General features: G+C 38.6%; 1 non-coding gene across 1 annotated transcript; it reads right to left on the bottom strand.

The window, feature by feature from the left end:
• Nucleotides 1–3,064: 3,064 nt before the first annotated feature.
• On the bottom strand, nucleotides 3,065–3,171 carry LOC127117116 (small nucleolar RNA R71). Its single transcript, XR_007801876.1, has one exon. It is a non-coding gene; the product is annotated as a small nucleolar RNA R71 (small nucleolar RNA).
• Nucleotides 3,172–9,580: the final 6,409 nt, after the last annotated feature.

Raw genomic sequence — 9,580 nt, 5'->3', positions numbered from 1 at the left:
CTACGATAGAGATAATCAACCACTATCTAAATCAATCGATTAACCACTATAATCCTTGATATCGTTACCTCTAATAATGCTTTAACACAATAAGATAGCAAGTAAAATATTACTAGATTTGTGTGAGATTAATTTTATCGAACACTTGGTGAGCACTCCACACCAAGTTTCAATTTCACTTAAAATGAATGTGCAGAATTTTACTCAGTTGCAATCAAAGTGATTGCACCAATTTATCGAACAATTACTATGCACAGCAATCAAGCGATATTGATTTTACTATTAATTTTACACAAAACATAATTAATGCAGAATTTAAAGAGTTAAGAGATAGAGAGAACAAGATCAGATTTGTTGAGGCAGTTCCCTTATCGTCCTCGTTTAGGATACATCTGCCCTCAACTCTAAATCTAGAATTGAGATGTTTTTATTAACACATTGCAAAGTCAATACAAGAGAACAAATGATCACCACCAATTAACCCCTAGTGTTGTTGCAGATCCTATTCGGTTCTCTCCCCTTGATTTGAGTTGAACCAAGTCCTTCAAGCGCTTCGAACAAACCTCCGGTTACAACTACATTATTGCAAGAACACCATGTTCTCCAAAACTTCAGCTCGACTGATTTCGAACGCAAGTCGCTTAAACCCTAAGCTTTCTTCACAATCCTCCGGTTACCGTTACTTGTTTGACCGAACCCACCGTTCTTCAAACTTTTCACTCAGCTGAATCTACAAAGCAAATGTTAGTGCAAAAAACCCCAATTCTTGGAGGACAAAACCCCAATGGTTTTATTCAAGAAAAACCCACACAAAGCCTCAACCCAAACTAAGATAACAAAATCTTATTTGGACGTTATCACAACAACAACGCACAATGCTCAACAAAGATTATTATGTTTGATTATTGATCACACTGAATTACACCGTGTTTTTGACTCGGATTTCACATGTTTATTAGGACTTTATTATCATTTTATTTATATTATGCTCTATTTTCTCTTGTTTTCAGATATTAGCACTTTCGGAAGAAATGAAGCATAAAGACCTAAAATTAGGGTTTTTCGGCGAAATTACACACATGGCGTTGCACATGGCGGCCGCTATAGGGGAAGCCACGAGTCACCAGCCCTCAACTAGGAGGTAACCGCCACGTTCCCATGATTCACCCCATTTACACACATGGTGGGCGCCATGAAGGGATAGCGGGCGCCACCTTTGGAAATCACGTTCCCACTAAAGCCCACTAAGGGGAAGTTGGAGGGCACCATGGTCTTTACAAACTGCTAAGAATCTCTATAAATAGCTCATTTCATTTCGTTTTCTATCATCCAACTTAGTTTTACAACACTAAGCATATAGTTATCATTTATAATAGCGATAATTTGTCACATCGGGGGGTTATCGCACCTTTGTGAGATTGAGTTGGGTCACTTTGAGTCGCTGTCGTCTTTAGCTTCAGGAGTCAGAGGTTTATTTTTGTACCAGAACCGAAGCCTCCGTTTGGAGCAGGTTCTTATTTATCGCTTTATTTATTTACTTTCCGCATCGCTTTTATTTTATTTATTTCCCGCACTCGCTTTTATTTTATTTATTTCCCGCACTCGCTTTATTTTATTTATTTTCCGCACTCGCTTTACTTTATTTATTTTCCGCATCGCTTTTATTTTATTTATTTTCCGCACTCGCTTTACTTCATTTACTTTACGCACTTTACTCGCTCTCTATGCCTCACATTCTAAAACAAACTTTTCATCATGATTAACACCGTTATGTTTGTTTGTGTTATCATGTCTAGCTAAATCTTTTAAAGGTTAGAATGTAAGGATCGCTGTTAAAGTAATGTTTCACATATTGAAATATGTAGAAATACTTAAAAAGCTGTTTTGATTTTTAACTTGAGTTTTCTAAAATAAACTTGGTTAGTTTTAATTATTCGAGGAGTGCGAAAGCACCCTGGCGTAGTAACTAGGAATATTTATCACTTTAAGGAAAACCTATTTTTGAAACTGTTTTCGGACGCGTTGATAGGTCTAAAATCAGTAAATTCCTTGGATAAACTTTCCAAATCAAAATCAATTTTCAACTAAGTTTACAAGTCTCATTTCTTAAAAATAGGTTTACTACTTTAGCGTTCTACGCACCTTTTATAAGTGACAATAAAAGGCCTTAATTTAAGGGTAAACTCGGTTCTGAATACGCGAAAGCGAGAGTTCCTGTTAAATGGATTCTTTTCAAGAGTAGAAAACATTGCCTTATGAGTAGTTCTATTTAGACAATCGAAACATCACTTAACTGACGTGAATTACATTCAACCTGTCTTTACCTGCATTTATTATTTACCGTTATTTTGCAAACTCAATATCTCTTTTATACCGCCTTAGATAAACACCGTAGCGATAGTATTCGATAGATTGTCGATTGGTCTCTGTGGGATCGACATTCTTATATATTACTTTGACGTTATTCGTGCACTTGTGAATCACAACGATCAAGTTTTTGGCGCCGTTGCCGGGGACCAACTTCGTCAAATTTCGTACCCTGTTGTTACACCGTATAGACTAAGGCATTATTAGCCGGTAAATTCGAAGAACCCGTAGTACCGTAAATTTAGTAGATCCTTTAGCGTAACCCGAATGTTATACTCATACACACCTCTTACTCATCTGAATTAAGAAAGCTATGGCCGAGAATCGTGATAGGCGACCTCTTAAGGAATTTGCCCAACCCTCTGATGAGGAGCCTAGTTCAAGTATAGTGAACCCCCTTATACCTGCTAACAATTTCGAAATAAAACCGTCTTTGTTACAATTAGTGCAACAAAACCAATACGCGGGTCTCGCTACCGAGAACCCGAATCAACATTTAAAAGTTTTTATCCAACTAGTCGACACCTTTAAATCTAACGGCGCTTCACCCGATGCGATCCGTTTAAGATTATTTCCTTTCTCCCTCAGGGATAGAGCACGTTCATGGCTAGATTCACTTCCAGCTAATTCAATAACTACCTGGGAAGACCTTAGGAGAGTATTCCTTGCTAGATATTTCCCTCCTAGCAAGACTGTTGTTCTTCGAAACCAAATAACTAGATTTGCTCAAAACCAAGGAGAATCGCTTTTCGAAGCTTGGGAGAGATATAAGGAGCTATTAAGAGTCTGCCCACACCATGGCCTAGAGCAATGACTGATCGTTCATACCTTCTACAATGGGCTCCATTATAACACCAAGATGAGCATCGACGCTGCCGCAGGTGGCGCGCTGATGAACAAACCTTATCCAGAAGCTTGTGACTTGATTGAGGATATGGCCCAAAACCATTATCAATGGGGAACTGAACGAGCATCAATAGAGAAAAAGGAGACCCAAGGTGGAATGAGGTAAGCTCTCTAGACATGATGCAGACAAAAATGGACGCTTTAGCCCTTAGGATCGAACATATGTCTACAAACACTAACACCGTAGCAGTAGTCCACACAGAGTGCGAACTCTGTGGATCTAAAGGACACGAATCGGTGGAGTGTAACCTTTTGAACGAACTAAATACCGACCAAGTGAATTACGCCCAAGGTAACCCGTTTTCAAACACTTACAACCCTGGATGGAAGAATCATCCAAATTTCTCCTATAAAAACTAGAACCCTATCCAAAATAATGCACCTCAGAGACCGCAAGGTTATCAAGCCCAAAAACCAAATCAACCTATGCAAGCTGTGTGCCCCAGAAGTCTAACCTTGAGAAGATCATGGAAAGCTTTATATCGGGCCAGACTCAGCAAAATAAAGAATTCCTAAACCAAAACATTCACGTAAACGAACTTATAACGCAATTAGGAACCAAGGTTAATCAGATAATCACTCACAACAAGATGCTTGAAACCCAGATCTCACAGGTAACACAAAACCAAGTCCCACAAACTACACCTGGAGGCCAATTTCCTGGACAACCTCAACCAAACCCTCGAGGGCAAGCTAACGCTATCTCGTTACGAAGTGGGACCGATTACGAAGGGCCTCAGAACCCAACAATGAGCGAGTCCAAAACTTCTAAAGAGAATATGCCTACCAACCAAGAAGAGGAACCGGAAGAATCCGAGAAACAAACCAACCAAGAAGGTGAAGCAAAGGATAAAACTTACAAACCACCGCCCACGTACATACCACCAATCCCGTATCCGCAGAGACTTAAACAAACCAAAGTCAACAACCAATATCAAAAATTTATAAAAGTGATAGAAAAGCTTCATGTAGAGATTCCTTTCAACGAAGCTATCACCCAAATTCCGTCTTACGCCAATTTTTCAAAGACATCTTAACTAACAAGCGTAGGCTCGACGATCCAAAACCCTTGGAATGCGACTTCATTTCTGAGGATAAACTTGCTAAGAAGGAGAAAGACCCTGGAAGTTTTTCTATACCTTGCATTTTAGGAAACCATGTGATCGACAAAGCTTTCCTAGACTTAGGCGCTAGTGTAAGTTTAATGCCCTTAGCTGTATGTAAGAGGCTAAACTTAGGAGAGTTACAACCAACTAAGATGTCTCTTCAATTAGCCGATATGTCTGTTAAGTATCCCGTAGGCATTTTAGAAGACATCCCAGTTAGGATCGGTCAACTTTATATCCCAACAGACTTTGTGGTCATGGATATAAAAGAAGACGAAGATATCCCTATCCTTTTAGATAGACCATTCTTATCAACAGCCAGAGCTATAATAGATGTCAAAAGAGGGAAATTAACCTTCGAAGTTGGGGACGAAAAGACCGAGTTCATTCTTTCGAAATTCCTGATGGCACCAATTCTAGGAGACGCATGTTATGCGATCGATATCATAGATGAGTGCATAAGAGAATTTGATCAGGGAGAACCTAAGATCGAACCATTTTCAAACGCGAATGAAAAGGATGACGAATTAGAGGAAACGAAACCTCACGAATGTTTGGATCTTACTCCAGACCCTTCACCAAATTCTCAAAAACCAGCCCAAGAACTTAAGGAATTACCCAAGAACCTAAGATATGAGTTCCTGGATGAAGAAATGAACCACCCAGTAATAGTTAGTGCCACCTTAAACCAAGAGGAGACGAATCGACTCTTGAACGTTTTAAGAAAATACCCCTCTGCCTTAGGGTACAACGTCTCTGATTTAAAAGGTATTAGCCTATTCGTGTGTATGCACAGGATCTCACTAGAGGAGGATTCAAAACCTTCCAGAGAACATTAGAGACGAATCAACCCTGTGATGAGCGAGGTGGTGAAGAAGGAAGTCCTTAAACTACTGGAAGCTGGTATAATCTATCAGATCTCTGATAGTAAATGGGTAAGTCCTATACATGTGGTACCCAAGAAGGGAGGCATCACAGTCGTGCAGAACGAAAAAGGAGAGCATGTCGCTAAACGCATAGAAGGCGGATGACGTATGTGCATAGATTATAGGAAGCTAAATAAGGCAACTAGAAAAGACCATTTCCCACTTCCATTCATATATCAAATGCTTGAGCGTCTTCCCAGACACTCTTACTTTTGCTATCTTGATGGATTCTGGATTTTTCCAAATACCCATTCACCCCGAGGATAAAGAGAAAACAACTTTTACCTGTCCCTACGGAACGTTTACTTACAGACGAATGTCGTTTGGACTCTGTAATGCGCCAGCTACTTTCCAATGTTGTATGATGTCAATCTTCGCAGATTATCTCAACAGAATCATGGAAGTATTTATGAACGACTTCTCGGTGTGTGGATTAGGCTGACTGCCTTATTAACCTTGAGAAAATCCTAAAGAGATGCGTAGAAGTTAACCTAGTGTTAAACTGGGAGAAGTGCCACTTTATGGTCAAAGAAGGCATAGTGTTAGGACATATAATATCTGAAAGAGGCATTGAGGTCGATAAAGCAAAAATAGAAGTTATAGAAAACCTTAAACCTCCTAAGACAGTTAGAGAAATTTGTAGTTTCCTTGGACACGCCGGTTTCTACCGACGCTTCATAAAAGACTTCTCTAAAATGACAAAACCCCTGACCGGCCTTTTGATGAAAGACATCAAGTTTATTTTTGATGAGAAATGCATAAAAGCCTTTAACCAGTTAAAACTAGCGTTAATTTCAGCAGCCATTCTACAAAGCCCATATTGGACTAAACCCTTCAAAATAATGTGTGATGCTAGAGATTTCGCTATAGGAGCTGTTTTAGGGGAAAGAAAAGATAAGAAACTGCACATAATATATTACGCTAGTAGAACCCTAGATGCCGCTCAATTAAATTATACAACAACTGATAACATGAAATAATATCACATTTTTGGACTCGATTTAATTAAATTATATTATTATTCACTTCAATTTATTTCATTTTATTCGATATTACTTGGTATTTTCCCTTTTATTTGTCTCAGGTAGCTTATTTGAAGCACAAGTGAAAAAGGAAGAAAAGGAGGTGCAAAAAGAAATGAAGAGAAGCAAATTTCACCAAACCAAAGCCCAGCCCAAAAGTACTAGCGTTGAGCCTGTGACGAGCGCCACACATGGTGTGACGAGCGTCACGCCCTGCTGCCTTGTGTTACGAGCGTAACACATGGTGTGACGGACGTCACACCATTCTCCTATATTTTTGGCTTCAGAAGCGCAACAGAGGCACGTTAAAGCCTATTGTTACGCTTGACTCTTGGAAACGTGAAGACCACTTTTACGGAAGGAGTTTTGGAAACCTTTACAAATTGGGATAATATAAATAGAGCCAAGGAACAAACCCTGCAGCTCTCTCTTCTTCGTGCTTTTTCTCTTCCAGCCGTGCAAGCATACTTTACAGCATTATTTTTTACAGTTTTTACTTTTCTTTGCAATTTCTATTTTCTTTTCCAGTAAATCTTTCAGCACTCAATCAATTTTTCACACAATAGTTTCTACACCGGAAACTATTTTGTATCTTTTACCGGATCTAACCTTACGTTAGACCCTAGTTTTTTTTTTCTTCCTTCACTTTTATTTTCCTGTCCGATTGAAGAATTCAAGAACAAATCCAACCGTTCTGTGGTGGAGTGTTCAAGACTGCTATTAATTACTCAGGTTCTTTAATTATTGTTTGAATTTATATATGCCCTGCTTTATTGTTTATTTGCATTATTTGCCTGAGATGTTTCTATTTAAGCCTGATGATTGTTTAGATCTGTTTAGCATGTCTGGCTAATTTATTTAGGTATCGGTATGTAAAGTAAGCGGAATGAAGGAATCAAAACTAAGTTGATTTAATTACGCTTAAAAATAAAATCACTCTTTTTATGGTCTCAATTTACAGGTTTAATACCAAGGTTTTTGTACGAGAGTAAAAAAAACTAAAGAAGTTAAAATCAATAGAACGAGAGTTTGAGTTTTTAACTGGACAGTGTAAATTGGACATTAATTCTAGATCAGGGCGAAAGCAATTTTTAGAGTTATTTAAATTCTAATCTTTTTCAAAAAGTATTTTTAAAAGTTAAATGTGAGGACGAGAGTTAAGCATTTGAATTTAATTATATAATCTAAGTCAACAGAGCGAGAGTTTGAGACGAGGGTGTTTAAACGATTACTATTTCCTTAAAAAGAGTTTATATAGATTATGTTGTTTTCAAAAGGTGATTTTAGACTTAACTAATAAGTGACAACTACGTTAATTTAAAGTCATGGTCTATTCAACAGAGCGAGAGTTTGAGAAGAGGCTTTTAATCAATAGTGTCTACTGAAAAGATTTATTTTAAAACCAAGAAACCAACGAAGATTTGATTCCCTAATTACGACGAACTACATACCGATATCCGCTTAATTGATATTTAGTCTAGATCTTATTTTAGTTTTAACTTTTCCCCCGAAACAATCAAAATATCATCCGCCTTAGCTTTACGAAGTAACCTTAGAAAACGGTATATCGATTCATAAGTCCCTGTGGGATCGATATCTTTTAAAACTACGCGATAGAACTGTACACTTGCAGTTAGTACCCCAATCGACTCATAAAGTCGCGATCAACAACAGAGAAGGAACTCCTAGTTGTAGTTTTCGCAATCGATAAATTTAGGTCTTATCTTGTAGGATCTAAGATTATAGTCTATACAGACCATGCAGCTATTCGTTACCTTCTGAGCAAAAGGGATGCAAAACCTAGATTACTCAGGTGGATCCTTTTGCTACAAGAATTCGATTTAGACATTAGAGAAAAAAAAGGAACAGAAAACGTAGTTGCTGACCATCTTTCCAGATTAGAGCATTTAAAGCCAGATCATTTACCTATAAATGATGACTTCACCTATGACAGACTAGTAGCTAAGATAGATACCACTCCCCTTGAACCTGATAGAGACAACCTTGGGACGATTTCAGAAATTAGCAGAGTACCATGGTACGCTGATTTTGTGAATTATCTAGCCGCTGATATCATACCACCTGACCTCAACTATCAACAGAAGAAGTTCTTTAAAGATATAAGACACTTCTATTGGGACGAACCACTCCTTTTCAAAAGAGGAACTGATAACATATTTCGACGTTGCATCCCGGATGAAGAAGTCAGAAACATCATAGAGCATTGTCATTCTTCACCCTATGGTGGACATTCAAGCACATCCAAGACATACGCTAAGATCCTTCAAGCTGGTCTTTATTGGCCGATATTATGGCGTGATGTCCATGCTTATATTGTCCGATGTGATCGGTGCCAGAGCGCTGGAAACATCTCAAGACGTGACGAAATGCCTTTGAAGAACATCCAAGAAGTAGAACTATTTGACGTTTGGGGTATAGATTTCATGGGACCTTTTCCATCTTCATTGGGAAACAAGTACATTTTGGTAGCAGTTGACTATGTGTCCAAGTGGATAGAAGTTATAGCCTCACCCACCAACGACACAAGAGTAGTCATCAAGATGTTCAAGAACAATATCTTTCCCAGATTTGGAGTTCCACGACTTGTCATAAGCGACGGTGGATCGCATTTTATATCCAGAATATTTAATAAGCTCCTAAGGAAATATGGAGTGAAACACAGAGTAGCAACACCATATCACCCCCAGACTAATGGTCAAGTGGAAGTATCCAACAGAGAGATTAAGCAGATCTTGGAGAAAACTGTATCAATATCTAGAAAAGATTGGTCTGAAAAGCTAACAAAAGCATTATGGGCTTACAAAACTGCTTACAAGACTTCCATTGGAACTACACCGTACCAGCTGGTCTACGGGAAGTCATGCCACTTACCTTTTGAACTCAAGCACAAGGCATATTGGGCCATCAAGACCCTAAATTTGGATTACCTAGCATCTGGAAAGAAGCGAATCCTTGATATTCACAAATTGGAGGAACTTCGCCAGAACGCTTACGAGAATGCCGTTATATACAAGGAGAGAACCAAAGCTTGGCACGACAAGAGGATCGTGAAAAAGGAATTTAATATAGGAGACTTTGTTCTTCTCTTCAAATCGAGATTACGTCTTTTTCCAAGTAAGCTGCGTTCGAGATGGACAGGCCCCTTTGAGGTGTCCAAAATCCTGAAATCCTGAGCAGTTGAAATCCGGAACAACTCCTGTAATCCATTCGTGGTAAATGGAAAAAGATTGAA

This window comes from Lathyrus oleraceus, chromosome 1, assembly GCF_024323335.1.
Source record: "Lathyrus oleraceus cultivar Zhongwan6 chromosome 1, CAAS_Psat_ZW6_1.0, whole genome shotgun sequence".
Taxonomy (NCBI): Eukaryota; Viridiplantae; Streptophyta; class Magnoliopsida; order Fabales; family Fabaceae; genus Lathyrus; species Lathyrus oleraceus.
Note: the sequence above shows the minus strand (reverse complement) of the source record. Positions and strands in the feature narration are given on the sequence as shown.